Below are 19,674 nucleotides of genomic sequence, written 5' to 3' on the forward strand. Positions count from 1 at the left end.
AAAATCAGCTTAGTACACCCATCACTTAAGATTTCCCAAAACTTACAAGTTTCCTAGAAGGAAGTCATGAAAATATGTTTTTCGCTAACATTAAGTGGCTTATTTAGCTAGTTTTAATAAAAGTTTTTGTGCTTGTTGTATTTTTAAAATATAAGCTAAACTATATTTGCAAACAATTATTTTATCCGACGAACATTTTGAGTAATATAGAGCATCCTCAAAAATTGCAATTATTACTTGAGTGTCGGATGCCGGATATCCCATTTTGTTGGGTGTCAAAAAAAATCATTTCCTTCCCCACAAAATGATTGCCTTTGTTATTAAATTAGTTTCTTAGCCGACAAAAAATCCAATATTCATTAAGTATTGATAAAAAAAATATCTAACTTTCATAACTTTAAAAAATAAAAATAAAGTTTTTTTTTACCTTTTAAATAAGTTTACCTTTTTGAAAACTCAAAATAGGCCTAGTTAGCTCTCAAAGCGAAATGCGAAATCTTGTGCGATCGTAGGTGTTACTGAATGCAGGGGTTTAGAAAATAGATATAAGGGGGCTTAGAAAATATATTTTTTTGATTATATAAAGTATAATAGAATACGGTGTAACCGTTGTAAAACTAAATTGTAAGCTAGTTTCAACTAGTTTCAAGTCAATTGGAAATAGTTTGCAACTTAAACTTGCAACCGTGTGTGCGACCTCAAATTAAATAAATAAATACCTAAAGAGAATATTAAAAGTTTATATTATTTCTAATAATGTAATGAGGCTAAAAAACCAAAAATGAATTATTGTATTTTTTTCAGCATTCAATATTTTTATTTTTTCGTTTTTAATGTATCAAAAAGTACGTATCACCGTTGTTGTTATTAATATCATTTCTCAAACTCACCAAATTCCCATTTATAGGCTGAATAGTAGTACAATAAAAATATGTTTTCTTAAAATTACTATTGAGCTATTTATAATATCTTTATAGTTCACAGACTTTTTAGAAAAACTATTATTCGCTTTTAGAACTTCATGTATGGCTTTATTATTACGAGTAAAAACAAATAGTGAAAAATTTGAAAAATGAGGACTATTTAATAGTACTCGGAAAATGAAAGCCATCGAACGATTATTTCCTTTACCACAAAATGATCAATTAGTTTCTTATTAGACAAAAAATCAATAATTATTAAGCAATTACCAAAAAATAAAACTTATTGAAGGCAGGCATAACATCCAACCTGGATTATTTCGATTAGTATTAAGTACACAATTTATCAAACTGTAATGTATCCAGATCAAGTATATACCGGGTATCTATATATTCCCCTTAAATTTTGTTTTTTATTTAGATAAAATCTTTATACTATACAATTTATTGGCGAACAGTCCGAAAACCATCATTTTGAGACTTTTTATATATCGCTGACTGTGTCTATGCTGACGATATTAATACAAATGATAAAATTATACATTTTTTGTGATTAAGATATGCTTGATTCTAGTTACATTGATTTTTAACCTCCGAACCAAAAAAGTGGTGATAGTTGGTGATATGTGTTTGTGTATGTCTGTCTGCCTGTTTGTGGCATCGTAGCGCCTAAACGGATGAACCGATTTTTTTTTATTTTTGTTGTGTTTGAAAGATAATTTAATGGAAAGTGTTCTTGGCTATATTTCAAGAGCGAATTTATGGTTCCGTACCTGAAACAGCTAAAAAATAGGCGATGATCCTGAAAACTGGTTCAGTTTGGAGAAGGCTCTAAGAAAAAACGTAATTTAATGGAGAGCCTTCTTTGATATGTTTCAAGTGCGAGCTTAGGATTCCGTACCCGAAAAATTTGTCAGGGGTTTTTTAAATTTTTGTAAATTTCACTTGTCTATAATACTGCGGCCAGGCAAGAAGGAGGAAAACAAACAGCCATAAACTTAAATATATATTGAATTGGGTGGGTAAATAAAATCGCACAATTAATGGATTGTGTTCACTTTATTATATGCTGTTTGCTATTTGCAGATTTTGGATGTTGTTTGGTGTTTTCCTTCGTCCAGCCGCAGCTAAATTTTCATATAATCAAATACTTCTATTAACTAAAACTGATCTCCTTAATGATTAATACATTGTATCGAAAAACCTCTACGACCGTTCCTGCATAGAATTAGTCTATGCAAAATGTATTCTTCATAAAATTAATGCCCAAATGCGATCATGTAGCTCACCAATTATCAACTGAAAAAGCATACTACGAAAATTTGACAGTCCGGACTCTTGGCTACGTTAGAAAGCTATAATATATGAAGTATGATTTTCCATACCTTTATGAATCATAACTGCTCCATATTTATATCCTCCAAATACAAAACCACATTAACAAGATATAATCCAAAGAAAAGAAAATACACAGAAAAAAATAACTTTTCTTACACCACAAAACACTAAGCACTTCCAAATTCTGAATTTCACCACATACAAGAAAAATAAATTGTATATAATTTTTTCCAACACAGACAATTAAAAATACACATGGTTTCAGTCAATGAATAAAAGTTTTTTTTATCTCTTCACCAGTAAGTAATACACACAAAAAACAGTTCTTATAGTCCAATATACACTATACAGGTAAATAAGAAAGATGTAATATTAAAAACTATATAAACACAGAGACTTTAGTTGGTCAAGACGTTGAGTATGTTTGAATGGTACTTCTTCATCAACATAGGTAAATGTAAACATATCAGGTGAAAAAAAGAACAGTAGTGGAATATTATAATATGATATTATTATTGGTGAGCGAAGAGCAGAAGAAGGTTTTATAAATGGTGTGGCAAACTTAACTACCTATTAATTTAATCAATTCATATGTAGTCTATCTTTCTCTTTATGTAGTTATAAAGAAAGTAGAAAGCATCTCTCTAAACTAAAGAAAGAATGAAGTTCGGTTTAAAAAAGTACAGTACTGGACTTTATTGCCCAAGCATTAAAAATGTTTCTTTACTATCAAATTCAAAAATTGATAACAATTGAGGAAAGGATTCCCCCTTTTGAGATCACTCTGCTCTGTTTTGTGCAGTTCTATAAAGCCTTGACCAGTTTCCGTTTAAAAAGTCGATGACATCGTCGTCCCAACGATCTTTTTCTTGATGCAGTTATATGGCGTACAAATTGTCCAAGCGATTAGCCCATTTATTCGCGGTTTGTCTAAAAATGTTTCATGTTAACGGAACCCTTCTGCACAAATTCAAATCCTCGCAAAGTTTCAACTTACTATTAATTGAGTAATACGTGTGCAATAAGTTAACGAGCTAGGAAATATATGATTTTCCAACACTACTATGTTCTATAACAGAGCCCTCCCACATGATTATTTTTCATCCTTTATTAATTTTATTTATATTAAATTTTTTTCTCAATGTATATTTAAAAACAATTTAATTGATATTAATACATCAGTAGTCGTTAATGACCTCGATGTTAAAAAGCGACTTTAAATAAATAAATAAATAATAATAATAATAATATTTAATACATCCCTGTTTTTTATAAATATTGCACTAAATGCAACATAATGTCTAGCAAGGAGATAACAGTTGCAATATTAGACAGTTGTCCATTATTTAAATTTGATATCAAAAGTTCAATTTTTGTTTACTAAAAGTTCTATGAATAGTGATTGTAAAGAGACTTCACAAAATGAGGTAGTTTCCAAGAATATTACGTTTTCTCACGATTTTGAAAGCTTGTTCTTTTATCTTGAAAAACGCTATTCAGATCTTACAAGCAGTTATATTAACCGTCAAAAGGAAATCGAAACTACCGGGTATCATTTGGGAGGCGAAAGTGTCTTCCGTGAAGTTCTGGACTTCAAATGTAAAGAACAAATTTTCTAAGAAAAGGACCAGCTTGTGAGAGTTAAAATGATAGATAAACACTATTACAATATCTTTGCTTAAAATAGATCGTCATTTGAAAAAAATTCCTCAATGAGTGTATATATACGTAATGACTTAAGTTTGAAACCGAGTTTTAAATGTAGAGTAATCCATAATAACTAATCTTCTTGGAATGGCAGGCAGGGTGAGTTGAAGCGATCGATAAATTTCGATTGTTGTGGAATGAAAGATTGAAAAACCTCGTTACTTATAGTCACAACTGACCGAGTAAACCTGACCCAATTTGAAGCTTCCCATTTTCGTCAAGAAATCGTCGATTTTCCTAAAAGGGGTCTATGCAAAATGATATTTTTTTATAGGCTAAAACATACATATGGCAAATAAAAACTATAGATTATTATACCATGTATATATGAAATTTACATAGTATATTAAGTTTAGTCCCAAGTTTGTAACGGTTAAAAATATTAAGCTAGGAAAAAAATTTTGGAATAGGTGTTCATAGAATCATCTAATTAGTCCATTTTCATAACTCAAAACCGAAAAACATATCAAGTCGAAATATTACAGCGCACTCAGGACGTAAAAAGTGAGGTCGAGTTCGTAAATGAGCATTATAGGGCAATTGGGTCTTGTAAACCGATAGAAATAGAACACAAGTATAATCTAATAAATGTTTCTTATCAAAAAATAAACTTTCGTATGAAACATTTTTTTGTTAACATCACTGTTTACTCACGAGGGCACACATTAGATGCAAATTTTATAGTATGTATTAATATGGGATTATCAATTATGTATGTGTGGCATTTGTGTAATGTGATAGAGTAATCAACACTGTCTATACTGGTAATTCAACAATTAACTCAGTCAAATGTTTGTTTTCACTTGTTAAATTATCTGCTTTGCCGTAATTGGATACAATCTTCTTGTATTGTATGAATTTTCTTGTATTAAATTAGGGGTCATTTAGTTATTTTTCCGATTCATATAAGAAAAGTTCATAGTATTTTTCCTAGAGCTTCGAACTTTTTTGTGCTGAACAAATATCAATAAACCGTTTCACAAAGCTTTCGAATAATATAACGAACTATTAGCATAGATAAAATAATTCTTAATATTCACCTGTGCTTATTGGCAATAAACTTTTTAAATATTTGGCTTTTCTCATTGTAAGGGTAAAATAGGAAGAATGTTCTAATTACTACTTGGACCATTCTAAGGTGTTTGAAGTTTTTACGGATTGCGGTTGCCATCAACTTTTGCTTATGAATAGCAAACACCATTTAAAGCCCTTCTCACTCCGAGTATCGTTGAATTGCGGTATCTCTCAAAAGAATTCGTTAAGGAGAGTTATAGAAATGTCTTAATATAATAGATAAGTTTTATTTTGGAAAGTAAATATCTTCTTATACCATTTGTATAAGTAAGTTCTAACACTGCTGCTATCTATGGGTATATACAAACTTTACTTGATAAGTTAAATCATTAAACATCTTTATCAACAATAAATTCAACATTTTTCAAATTGTTTAAACAATTACAAGTAAATGAAACAGGTTGCGGTAATAAGAAATCTTTCAACCGTGGCAGATTTGAAAGTTTAAAGTAAAATGTTAAAATATAATTTGTAAAGAACTTTGTTAACTTGTATTGAACAATATATTATCCCCAAATTCAGAGATTTATTTATTTACCACTAACTAGCCATATTTTGAGTTTTTTGATTAAAAGAAAAACTTAAGATATATATAACAAAAGTTAGATATATTACGTCATGTTTAAGTTCCTAATGTTATAAAGTAACAACATATAAAATTTCCGAGGTAAATTTATTCGAAGTTTCGGCCTGCTTTGCAATATTTCTATTAGAAAGAGTTTTGCAAAACAGCCCGAAACTCGAAACAAAATTAGTCTCCTTAGTATAAGATAGTTTTACTAATCCTAGCATAGTGCAATTTTTCTTATACAAAAATGAAATTATTGTTGAAATTTTTTATTTTTGTCCCAATCGTCGATTTTTTCAAAACCCCACATCATCTAAACTAAAAGGTATTTTGTGGTCTAAAACATGTATGGCCTAAAACTCTGGCAAAAATGTTAACAGAAACTTTTTTATAATTTCTGGTTTATACAAAATGATATTTTGGCACTTGCTGACAAAAAGCACTGCGATAAAACCTACCCAATATATAGAAACTCAACTTCATGGAAAACAGAAAAATACGACAAAAGGTGCTATACGAACTAATCTTCATCTCCCTACCAAGCGTTTTTTGATGTCATCTTATTCTTAATAAGTATTGCTTTTCGAGAAAACGTTTTCGTCAGTATAAAAAAGAAACTCACAGTTCAATTTTTGAATGATTATCGAAATATTTTAATTATTTCCATCTTAGACAACACCCTGGATTAATACATTAACATTAGTTAAAAATATTTATAAAATTTGTTAGTAAATAAATATTTATTAATTTAAAATGGAGACCTTGCATAGAATGTATAAAGGACGATTAAATTTAATTTAAAACTTCTTATACATAAATTAAAAGCATAAATTGTATTCTTATAAATGTTTATATTGCACGTGATATGCACAAACCGCACGTAAATTTTCTTTAAATTTTTTGTAGATTACCAAAATAGATAAAAAAAAGCACAACTTTTTCATTACGTACTTAGTTTTTTAAAACATTTCCCAAAAATTTACCTATTTATGCTTTCTTTACTTGGAAATTACCTAAATTTTTTGTTTAAGGTCTTAAAATAAGGGTAAAAACTTACATTACCCTAAAGGTAATAATAATAAATTAAAATTAATTCAATTTTTCATTACAAAAACAAATGCATAATTTATTTTTATACCCAAAACCCTTATAATATCCGCCATGCCCGCCGGTCTGTTTAAAATGCAGATAACAAACGCCTTGAAACTCACTCGTACGACGTCTTATCATACAAGGAAATTTTTTTTGTTATATTTCATTTTCCATGGTTATAATGAAATGTTAGATTTTTGCACGGGAAACCTAGTCAAGAATTTTTTTGAATAATGTCAGCCATGGTTCGTTGTCGTTCCATTCTCACTCTTCCAGTAAAATGACATTAACAATAAACTTGGATTGTCTCCGGTTTTGAACCATTCAGGGTGTATTTAGATTTCACTGCCAATTCGTTCTCCATCCAAAAATACCACCAATATATTTTATAAATATTTGAACATAATTAAAATGTCTTCAACCCTCGGCCCTTTATATAACATATTACCTACTTTTTAATGCGACTCGAGACTCTGACCATATTACATATATTTTTACATACATGCCTATAACATTATTATAAAACCTGTATTGCCTACGGCCAATTCCATACGGCTTTTTTTTCAAATATTTTCTTATTATGTTCTACTGAGGCTTATTTAAATTATACTAATTTCAAACAACAGCAAAAAACAAAACTACCGTTACGTTACTAATTAATTGTATATTGTTAATAATAATCTGAAGAAATTATAATTGTTGTAAAAATTTACAGCAACTAATAATAGGTATACGTGTGTAAGTTCAACGGCTTTAATTTTTTTGGGACCATATTTTCTAAGAAAAATTAGTTGAAATAAATATTCTCTAAAATACACTTCTTCAAGAACTTAAAGAGTCATATGCTTTCATTGATTAATTTTAATGAGTTTATTGATTTTGTTTAAAACGAAAAAAAAAAAAAAAGAAAAATCAGAAATAAATATAGAAAAGAATCCAACTGTGTTCCACTAAATCTGAAAAGAAAGATACAAGCCCCGTCAACTTTAACAGTCGGAGCCCATTAAAACCTAGACTAGCAAAAATCTTCTCAATAATGGGCTCCGATTGCTAACCAGGCTGTATAAACTACGGGACTTGCTTCTTTCTTTCAGATTTGATTTTACGCAGTCGGGTTTTCGGTTTTTTAAATTATTTGTTATATTTAAGACTTTTTATTCTCGGCACTAAAAAAACCCTCGTATTATTCTAATTAAATTCAAACATATTATTTTTATATATTTTTGTAATCCCCTTTTAATTTTCTTTATTTCGATATCCTATTCGATAGGTTAGGTTAATTTTTATGAAATAATAGTCTTATTTAAAATCTCAATTTTCAATTTTCTTATTGAATAATCGGTGCCCCCAAGGCAAGACAGGCCAGGGAAAAAGATAAACGTTTACTTTATTGTAGACTTCATTTCTTAACTCAACCAATATTTAAAAACATTTACATCAAAATAATTTAATATGGGATAGGTTGACATGCCAATAAAACAATAATATTTATATTTTACTGTAATGTTAAAAAAATATACTTATGTGACGCATAACGTTTATTATTGTATAGCTCGTAAATTTTTATATATGCATACATAATGTGGCTACTGGGCTATATCTGGGGTAAGAAACACTACACATATTTACGAGAAAATATTTTTTCTTCTATAATGCAGAAAAATGATAAGTTTTGAGCATGGGGCCTCATATTCACCTATAATTTATTAAATTATAACTTTTGCGAAGTTTAATCTTAAGTAGAAATCAGCGAAGTTTAATCTTAAGTAACCTGCAGCTCCAATTCATTAATAGTTATACCTAGCTTAGACCATCCGCTAAGTCCGTTAAGCCTAATTGCAAGCTCGTCCCATGCTTAGCCAGCCCGCTAAACAAAAATTTTACTACGATATCTTAGACAGGCCTTCAGCTTGGCACGCTGCGCTCGCATATAACTCTTATATATACCTATTCATAATACATGAATAATAATAAATAATACGTCAATACTATCCAAATTCCCAATTTTAGATAAATATGGTGGGAGCGCAAATAAGTACATAGTACATAGGAAGATGTAATGTTATGCATTTTTTATTTGCGTTTCCACCATTTATTGCATTTTATATTTTTCTTAAATTTTCTAATGTTCCGCTTCCTTAATTTTTTCTTCCATATAAACCTTCTCCTGGCAATAATTAACACAACAAACAAAGAATTGGCTCCAATCAACTGTAAATGATAGTTAAATCATAATTTTTTTGAACATAATTTGAGTCCTTTTTCAAATCAGTTGAGTCCTGTTTCAAATTAGCTGAGTTGTAGTAAACATAGATACGAAATTTTTTCTTTTTTCACTTTTTCTTCTTCATTTTACTGAATTATGAGCGTAAAAATAAGCCCATAATTTCAAACCAATCAATAGGTTGGCAAAATAGGATACTTTATAAAGGCAGCGCTAGTGGCTTTAAAAATTGCTGGTGTAGATGCTGTATATTTTTCAAAATCTAAATTTTCTTCTGAACAACCTAGTTAATAGTTGATGAAAGTTCAATATTATTTATTGATTTATTAATGATGGTACAAAAAGGTGTTACGAACATTATAAGTCATTTATTAATAATTACTATTTTGAAGGCTATTTAGTTTATAAATTGTTTACAAACAAATATTTTGTGCTGTATCATACCAAATACCAGCATTCTTTTATAATCCAAAATACAAGGCTTTCAATATTTATTAAATAGTTTTTACTCCACCTAAACAAATTCATAAAAATGTATGTCTGCTTTCTTCATGTCTTCAAATCAGGTCACTATATTTTCATAATGATGGTGTCAATGGATTTGATCTAATAACCAATGGTTCCTATGCTGAAAAAAAAAACTAAAGAAGTTATATCATTTTTTTAAAATATATTCGAGCGGGCCATTTGTATAGAGCGAGCCATTTGTATAGAGCGAGCCATATTATATAGAGCGGATCATTTGTTACCGACTTTTTTAATTCGTTAATTTTTAAAGTCGAATTTTTATTGAAAATGAAAGGTGGTATTTGGCCATTTAAGTGTATATGGAATTAAATTATGTCATTTAAAATCTTTTACGGTACTTTTTACAAAAAAATTAGACGAATCAAAAATTAGTGACCTGTGGTTTGAAACAAAACCATGCCCTTTAATAAATCATTGAAATATTTTCTTTCAGTTAATTTAAAAAATAACGTGCATGTGAATAATTCACAAATCGTTTGAAAGAAAGCACAGTTAACATTTAAATGAAATTATTTTCGTACATAAACGGCTTAGAATTACTTGTCATTTTAAATAATTCTCCAATTTTCTCAATTTTCTTCACTTTATTATAAGTTCGAATATTTCGTTATTACAAAAGTTATGGTAGCAAAAAACGAGAATCAAGAAAAGAACTGTAAGCTGGATAAAGTATAAACTTTATTCGACTTTCCACAATATTTTTCCAAAGCTGTTTAGAAGTTTCGCTTGCATTGCTTACACTATTCGTAATAATAATATTCTCTCATTCCAGACCATTTTCACGTGAAATTCATTTTATTCCCAGAGTTTTTAAAACCAAACTTCATTAAAAAAAATTTTCATATCACACTTAAGTATGAATTTTTCTCGAAGGATATGATAAGGGATGGAATCCTCCACCAATTTTTTAATATATTTTAAATTTTCTTAAATTCGCTTCAACCATGATTCATTTAAAAAATGAAATATTTTGTGGGATCAATTCGAGAAGTTAAACTACCGAAGGAAACAATAATCATGAAGAAAGACTAAATTTTACGTTGCTTTTTTAATTGAGTAGGTATTATCCATGGTTCAGGAGGTGGATTTCGAAAAATTCAATACGAAATATATATTCGATGAACCCTACGTAAGTATAACCATGCATATACAATTTAATCTGGCTATATAAAGTATTTCTATTAATTAAATTTGCTATGGTTTAAATTAATTAGCAATGTTTGTTTTTTGATGAATATATAATTATAAAATTAATAATAAAAAAAACTAAATAATTAAAATAAAACAAAAACAAATCATTAATGTATTACCTATATAATTTTTTATTCAAATAAAATTAAAAAATAAATGAAAATATTTACAAATATATTGAATAATAATTATAATTATAATAATTATATAACATATTGTTTAAAATAAAAAATTTTTCATATTTCTTTTTGATATGATTAGTAAATAATTTATCCTATTTTTATAACAAAATCAATCAGATACTTTTTTTGTTTAAAATGAATATAAATCTCTTCAAGACATCCAAATTATATTGTTTAAATATTTTAGATAAACATTTTCATTAATAAATTATCAAAACAATATTTTTTTTTTTTGTATTTCAAGGTAAAATTTTTGATATAATTTATTGATTTTTCTATACATAATATTACCTGAATTTATTACAGAGTAATACGTAATAAATAATATGGAAACATTTCAGTCTAACCCCTTAGTAGTAAGAGTTAAACAATAAGGCTAAAAACACACTGGAAACATGTTGCTACGTGTTGTGTGAGATTTTCCGAAGAGAAAGTCTTCTGCGAGAAGGTAGTAGCTAGGTAATACTACGGTTTCTGCAGATTTTTAATACTTTAACATTTTCCTAAAGACATTTAACGAAGTTTTTAATCTCTAATCATTAAGTCCCTGAAGTGTATCTTTGAGAATTTTGTACTGTTTTTAGCAATGGAAGTGACTTTTGGGCTCTACGGTATTAAAATTACAGCTCGCTTAATCTTTTTCAATTCCAACGGACATTCGGAAATATGAAATTGCGAAGTAGTATCAAATCATTTTACACTAAAATGTTTCCTTCGATGAAAACTTAATGAACAGTTCAAACTTAGAACTCAAAAGGTATAAACAATGTAAAATTATATTCATAAATTTTTATCCAATATTTTATTCATATAACAGCATTTTCAAAAATAAAACAATTATTATTTTTAACATGTAATGATAATTTATTAATTTTTTGAATAATTATATAAAAGTTTTCAATTTAATTAATTGAAATATTTTCGCTATTAATGGCACTAAAATTAAATTCATTTTAATTACGTCGATTTTACAATATTCCCATAATATTTTTGAAATTTTTTTAAAAATTTATCTAATTATTTAAATAAATATTTACAAAAATCATGTATATAAATTATTTGGTATTTATTCAAAAAAGTAAATATATATTTTTATAAAATTTTCAGGTTTCCTACACCTGGAATCTTTTAAGTAAATTTTTTTTCTAATAATTATGAATATTTTTACAAATTTTTTGATAGTATAATATATTTAAATGGTCCCTACGTATTTATAAGCATTCGACTTCTTCGGAATATCTTCAAATTTATTTCATTTACTTTAAAAAAAAACATTTTTCAAAAGCCTAGAAAATCAAACCTAATTAATTTCAAAACAGTAGTTAGCTTCTGTGAAAGTTATCCATCGAACTGAATGGCTGGCGATTAATAACTAAGCATAAAAAGCCAGGTTATTTGTTTTTTCTCAACTCATGGACTTTGCGGCAATAAATAATTCACAATTTTCTTGAAATAAAACACGAGTATAATTTTCCAAACTTATAACCACAATTGCGATATTCTGGGCAACAAATATACTTTTGTAACTAAAGAAAGCTTAAGCTTGCGACTGAAATATATATGTAAGGAAGAAAATTTAAGTATGGTTTCAGTTTTTTCTTTCTTACAGATAACTCATAGACTTTATTAAATAGCGTTAATAAATCATGAATCATTCTTATTTTAAAGGATTACTTGGGTAAGTAATTTATGTACAGTAATTTTCTTGCTAAAACTTATTTAAAAATATTTTTTTCAAAGTTTCATTTAATTATTTCAGTCAATTTTCTTGCAAAAGTATTTTTATTGTTGATTTATTTTAAAAGAACGCCTTGTAAGGCGTATAATATCGCACGTGTTCAGTTACAGCAAGTCACATCCAGACATCTATAGAACTACATTGAACTGCGAATCGGCTTGAGACAAAGCGGTTTTTAGAGTAGCTACTTTTTGTCCTACGTATCTCTTTCTACCATATAGGTTTAGTTTTAAGTTAGGGACATTCCCTTATGAAAAGGATCAGTGTAACGGCTTAAAACCTGTTGTTTAATCGGACAAATTAGCGTATAATCTGTGCTTATTAAACTGTGAAAATTAAACGTAAAACAGCGTACAACCTATAATTCTTTCGATTAATTAAACCTTCTGATATTTTTACATTTGCAGCATTGAAAAGAATGTACGCAAAATAATAGCACATGACTGAATTAACTGATATACTCCACTTAATATCCTGTTCAAGAATTCTTGCTCTAGTCTCCAAAATAACACTCAGTAATAGAATAACACAGCAGACATGTATCTACGTATGTTCTAATTTTTACGATTCCCAATATTTAATGCAGATTGTCTGTAAATTTGGATAATTAATCTTACACTTACCCCAAGTTTGAGATTCGCTTTTCATTTTTTTGTTTTTTAAGGTTTTTCTTATTGGATATATTATATTATGTCATTGTTCATTGAAATCTAACTTTGTGAACACATTTCAATATTCAAAAATTTATTTAAACCTAAGAATAACTCCTAATTTAATTTTCAAGGTTAATTTCGCTTCCTAATTATTCGTTTTCTTTTCATGATGCCCTCACTTCTTTTACTTTTCAGACTGACGCTTTTGTTTTGAATTGTATGTATCAAGTTAATACATAACAATTAGCGAGCGCTTCATTTTAAAGTTAACATTCGTATTCGCAAATACTTTAGATAAACATTCCCAATCGCACATGCACAACATTCGGCGCATTACTAGCTTTAATAACTGTTTACTCAATACTCTCTCGACAGACTCTAGGTGTCAGCCTGAATATTTAAAGGATGCAAGATCGATTCTCAGCCACGTAATGTCCGTTAATCCATTGGAGTGTACAGTTTAGCCATCATATATTATTTGGTATAATATGTTAATATAGCAAAAGCTATTAAAAATATCATGTATGGGAGATATAACTAAATATTACAGAAATAATTTGTCACATACGAACTCGAATCTCGAAAACTGAGTTTTTCGCTTGTATTTAATTGTAAAAAAAAAAATTATATTGCGGCCGGGATTCGAACTTTAAAACTTAAACCTCTTATTGACTTGTTATTTTAGCCACTCAATTTTAGATTTCAATAAACTGATAATATTCATTAAAAATTATTTTAACTTTGACACATTTAGAACCCAAATATATATTTAATATATATTATTTTATTTGATTTAAAAATAAATAAATAACTGTACAATTTATTAATTTCATATATGTTTATTTTTTACGTATTAATATATATAAAAAAAGACAGAATCAACAATAAATGATATTGTTTTTCCATGTTTGTTCTTTGAGTTTTATATAACCAATATTAAAAGACATAATAGTTTCATAAGTATATTTATTAGATATAATAAATTGGTTAATTTTTTTTAAATTTATAATATTTTATTTATTTTTATAAAAATTCAAATAAAAATATGATTTTATTTGATTTATGGCGCATAAAATTATATATTTTCTTGTGACAGTTATTCTCATTTGGCAAAAAAAAACAATTTTTATACAAATTACAATGCAAATAATAATAATTATTAATTATCGAAATTTTTTTATTATTAATTATATTCCGATTGAATTTAAAGAAAAGTTTACAGAAAAATACTCAAATTTATGAATGACTCTATGATGATTTTATTGATTTCGATTTTATATATTTATTTCAAAATTAATTTTTTTCCAGCACTAATGAGGTTTTTTTTTTTAAAAAAAAAAGCGAAAAAAGGACAGTGAAACAAGACCAACTTACTTATTCAATACATTATTTTGATTTTAATATCTAGTAGACGATCTAGAGGCAGGTTGTTAAAGAAAAATAGATAATCTAGATAATAATTCTGGCCATTTTTAAAATCTGTTGTACATTAAAGGTAAAGTGATATAATCAATACGCTATGTTTCAAGCACTTTTAGTTTGTATATAAACAGCGATTAAATTAGAAAAATTTGAAATTCCTTATATTTCGAAGTAAATATGAATCAAAATTATAACTGACGCCGAGCTAAAAAAGGTTTTTTGAAGGAAACCCGACACAATTATGAACAAAAGGGCGTATTGTACAAGTAAAGTGTTCTTGTTCCTGTTTTTAATATTCACAACATCAGATTAGGAAAAAACATTCCTACAGGTAATGTGAGCCCAAATTAAAAAATTTTGTAATAATTTTCACTATTCATTTTTTAAATACTTTGTAACCTTATTCCAAATTTTTATGAATTCCCAATTTTCACTTTAAAGTTCATCCATAACATACATATCTGTTTCATCAATTCAATTTTTCCTAATCCAATTTCGGAATATAAAGAAAAAATAATTTTCTAATATCAATAAGTAATTCAATTTTTTTTCATATTTATTTTTATAATTTAAAGTATAACAAAAAATTGTCAAATAAACACAATTCCATTTTTTTTCTTTTAAAATGAAAGTGATAAAAATTTTCATACAATAAATTGCAATATAATTATATAAAAATATAATTCTCTTAAATAATCTTTAAAAAAAATTGATACTTAAATTAAGAATATGAATTATTACGTAATTTTACATTTAAAACAATATTAAAATTTTTTCTTAAATATAAATAATAAACAGATGACTTATTTTTATACAAATATATATATTTATAATAATTATTAAAAAATTGTTATATTATTTAATATTACACTTTTTTTATATTGAGTATTTGCCACGTTTTTTTTACTTCACCTAAATTTCTAAAAAATTTATACAGAAATATTTAAAAAATATATGTACAGAATATTATTATTTAATTTATTTAAAATAAAAAGACCATTTGTATTGCTTTAACAATTTTTTTTGTAATTACCCAGATAGACAAAATGATTTTCATTTTTGACAAATATGTTTTGAAGCCATCCTAAATAGGAATTCATAAGTTTTTTTCCAAACACAACCTTTTCGCTGGTTTTAAACTGAATAGTTTTTCAAAAAAAAAGGAGGACTCGAGAATGGTGGAAAAAAAAGGCAAAACCTAACATTTTTTGTAAGAGTTACAAGGTTTATTTGAAGTAAAATATAATATTACCACAAACAATTTTCTTCCTCGGTTACTAATATTCCCTCTCAAATATTATTCAGTAGATATAATTTTCCTGTACAAAATCTTATAAAGTCGCATGGCAGCATAAAGTTTGAATAAATAAGTTAGAAATAAATGGACTTTGTACGGTTTTAGGGCAGGACATAAAAGAAATGAATAATTCTATTTTCAACCTTTACTTCAAAATTTTATTCTGTTGTGTCAAGAATTTTACCCAAATTCAGCATGAAAACTGCTTTCTCGATTTTTTTTTTCTTGGCGCACTTTTACACTCTTAGGTGGTCTAAACACAAATGGAGTTAGCTTCAAGTCGCAATCCGTTTAGTCGCTAGCTTCACTGCATACTGTTGTCTCCCGCATATTGTTCTAAAAACTTACCCTACAAGATTCTAAAACTGCCAACTAATCAATCTAAACTAAAGCAATCTAAAGCAAAATACTTCGCACCATGTCCTAATAAAATGAGCGCTGCTGCCAACGAGACTTTTTTCAGCATTTTAAGAACGACATTCTTTCACAATATGACCAAATTTGACCTTAAGTCATTTTCTATGAGTCTGGTGCGGTGTCCTTTGGTTGAATTCCAGAAACGTGTTTTGTGCCACGTGTAACAACGGGTAAATTTGACGTTCATATTGTCTATCTGAGTATTTATTCTTTTTTGTTTCCATCACAATAGAAATCAAATACTATTCAAATAACTATATAGGTATTTACTTTTTTCAATAATTATTTTTGCTTGGTTTGCTGGTCTTGTTGTGATGTACATACGTTTGTTGGTTTGTATATTCTGATGATAATAAAGGTTATTGCGCGCTATCTACGTCACGATCCCTGAAACAATTGAATTGTATGTTAAAAAAATGAAAGAAAAAAAAACAAATAATATAACTGTTAATTTTTATGTTTTGTGTCAATTATTGTATTTTAGACATTAAAAGTATATACGGGTGCAGTAATAGTTATTTATAATAAATATATGTATAGATTAAATATTTTAACAGGGACAAAATCATATTTAATCATATACCCCTATAAGAATCATCCATACTGGGTAGTGTCCGACTGACGGTCGATTTCGGCTATCGCCAAACTTTCGGCCAACTTTCGGCCAAAGCCGAAGGCTTATAAGCTCTAAAAAATGTTTTTTCAAGATTGGCTGATTGGCTACAACCTACAATAGGTATGTTGACTAAATTTTTTTTGTCACTTTAAGTGAAGAATTCTCACTGAAAATCTATAGAAGTACGCAAAATATGAACGTTTAAAATTCCTAATTAAACAAAGAGGATGATATAGGTTAGTGACATCATTGTTCGATATCACCATAGAGGTTCATATAAAACACATATAAAACTTTGAATTGGTAATTGCTAGAAGGAGATGGGAAAACAATCCTTGAATGCTTATAACTTCTTCGTTTTTTAATCAATTGTAATTTCACTTTCAAATATTGTCATGGTACCTAGTTCAGTTTTACATTTTAATGCGTCATAGGGCAAGTTCGACATCAGCCAACTACCGTATTAATTTAATTAAAGGATTATATTGACTGTATAATAAAAAAAGGTAATTTCAATTATCTCTAGAAGAATCCGAATATTATAAATACTTTTATACAAATTTCATTCCATAGATATACAATTTCCCAACATATTTCGGTTGAAACAAACACAAATTGAGTAAACTGGAGTTGCCCTTTTCTGTCACCTCGTATTACAAATGTGAATTTTGTGAACTTCGATATAGTCTTAGAATTTTAAACCTATATCTTAGGTCTGTTGCTGTATAATAGACAGAAAGGCAATAATTTTCAATTACTTATTATTGAAACAAGATATATTTAAATTTTCTAATATAAGTTGCTAAAATTTTAAGACCACATTAAAATGTATGATCATGAATTTAACATTCAATCGATATAATGTTTATTAATTCTATATAATCACTGATTAGCAAAACGGTAGTTGAGTTGTTGAGTACTAATATTTACAATTCACAAAATCAATATATTATTTATAAATATAATTTTGGATAAAATTATATTCGAATTATTATCGATTTTCGGAAATAATAATCAATTTTTCCAAGTTTCATTTACAAATTCATTATTAATCAATCTGTTAAACAGAATTATAAATAAAATCAATTGTCAAATATTTTTATCTTACTTTGATAACAACGCTTTACCTTTATATTTTGAAATTGATGAATATTTTCCAGCTTATTTGGAAATAAATTTGAGAAATAGTTTCGTAGTTTAAACTTTCATATCTTGCATACTAGTAAGGATTTTTAAAAACGAAAATCGCATTTCTATCCGTGAATAGAGTTTCTTCATCAAAAGTGATATAAAAAATTTAACGGAATAGACAGATATATAGTAATGTTTTGTCAAGCTACTAATTATGGTTTAATTTAAATTATATTATCGAAGTTGATAAAATTCATTCCACATATTCCTGATTTTGTAATAATTTCAAAAGAAAAGTAAGAATTTAGGTATTTCTTCTATTATTTATGAAGAAAAAATTTATATGCAACTGCTAAGTTATTATCTAAAGTCTAAACAATTAATATTTCCAAGGTTTTTTTATCACGAAAATATGTGCAGTTCACTTTTTTTTCATGGGCATTTTTTAATGTATAATAAATAATATTAAACCTAATGAGTTATTAAATGAACATTTTAATAAAATAATTGCTATTTGTAGCAAATTAGCTAATAGAAAATAATTACTTTACGTGTCATATTTTTATTATTATTCTATTTAATCTAGTACATTTAGTTATAGAACAGATGCAATGCAACCTTTACAAAATTTACAAGATTTAAAAAAAACCCGACAAATTTTTCAAGTACGAAATCCTAAACTCGCACTTGAAACATATCTAAGAAATCGCTCGTTTAAATAACCTTGTCCTCCACGATTTTTTCCAAACTGAACCGATTTTGAAGATTATTGCCAATTTTTTAGTTTTTTACGGAACCCTAAGCTCGAACTAAACAGAATAGCTAAGAACACTCTCCATTAAATTACCTTTCAAGCGAAATAAAAAAATCAAAATCGGTTAACCCGATTGGGCGCTACAATGCCACAGACAGACAATCAAACATACATAGCAGTCAAATTTATAACTTCCCTTTTTTTTTTAGTTCGGGGGTTAAAAAACATCCCAATCTGTAACACAGAAGGCTACTGTGGGATACATACCAGTATTTTCTCGGGCAGTATGAGCTTCAAAATTCCAGTCTAGCTTCGAAGAACTGAAAAATCTTGTACTGAATAACACAGTCAGGTTGATCTGGATACTGAGCACTCTCACAAAGAAGAGAACGAAAATTGTCATTCGCATAGTAAGATGCTCCGTAATTTACCGAATCAAAAAGTAGCTACGACAAACCCACTTTGAATAAGCTGTTCATAACCACAGACCACAGTATTTGACTGTCTTCAGTTGAAACTGATTAGAATACATTTGGGGCGAGTGATAGGATTTCTTGACAGGGTATTGTTGATTGATCTACAATCTTGTTAACCTGAAGATCTCATATAATCACACTTTCAGGGCATGTATGGTGACCCACACATTATTTACACCTCCGCACATTATTTGCACATCCAAAAACCTGCGAGGAGTAAAATATTGCATGTTTGAGTCCGAAATTTTCAATACATCGATTCTGGAAGTAATCTTAGTGAAGAATGTGTGGGGATTACACGCTGCATCTGGCTTCGGCCGAATTCTGTAGCATCTGGTTATACTAG

The 19,674-nt window shown here is 27.7% G+C and overlaps 1 protein-coding gene across 1 annotated transcript in view; it reads right to left on the reverse strand.

Moving 5' to 3' along the window:
* Positions 1–15,662: 15,662 nt before the first annotated feature.
* Positions 15,663–19,674, reverse strand: part of LOC123300511 — a 53,089-nt gene continuing 49,077 nt past the window's right edge. Inside the window, exon 4 of the mRNA XM_044883094.1 lies at positions 15,663–16,738. The gene's annotated coding sequence lies outside the window, so the exon portion shown is untranslated. The remainder of the gene's footprint in view (positions 16,739–19,674) is intronic.

The sequence above is a fragment of the Chrysoperla carnea genome, chromosome 5 (genome assembly GCF_905475395.1).
Source record: "Chrysoperla carnea chromosome 5, inChrCarn1.1, whole genome shotgun sequence".
Lineage (NCBI taxonomy): Eukaryota > Metazoa > Arthropoda > Insecta > Neuroptera > Chrysopidae > Chrysoperla > Chrysoperla carnea.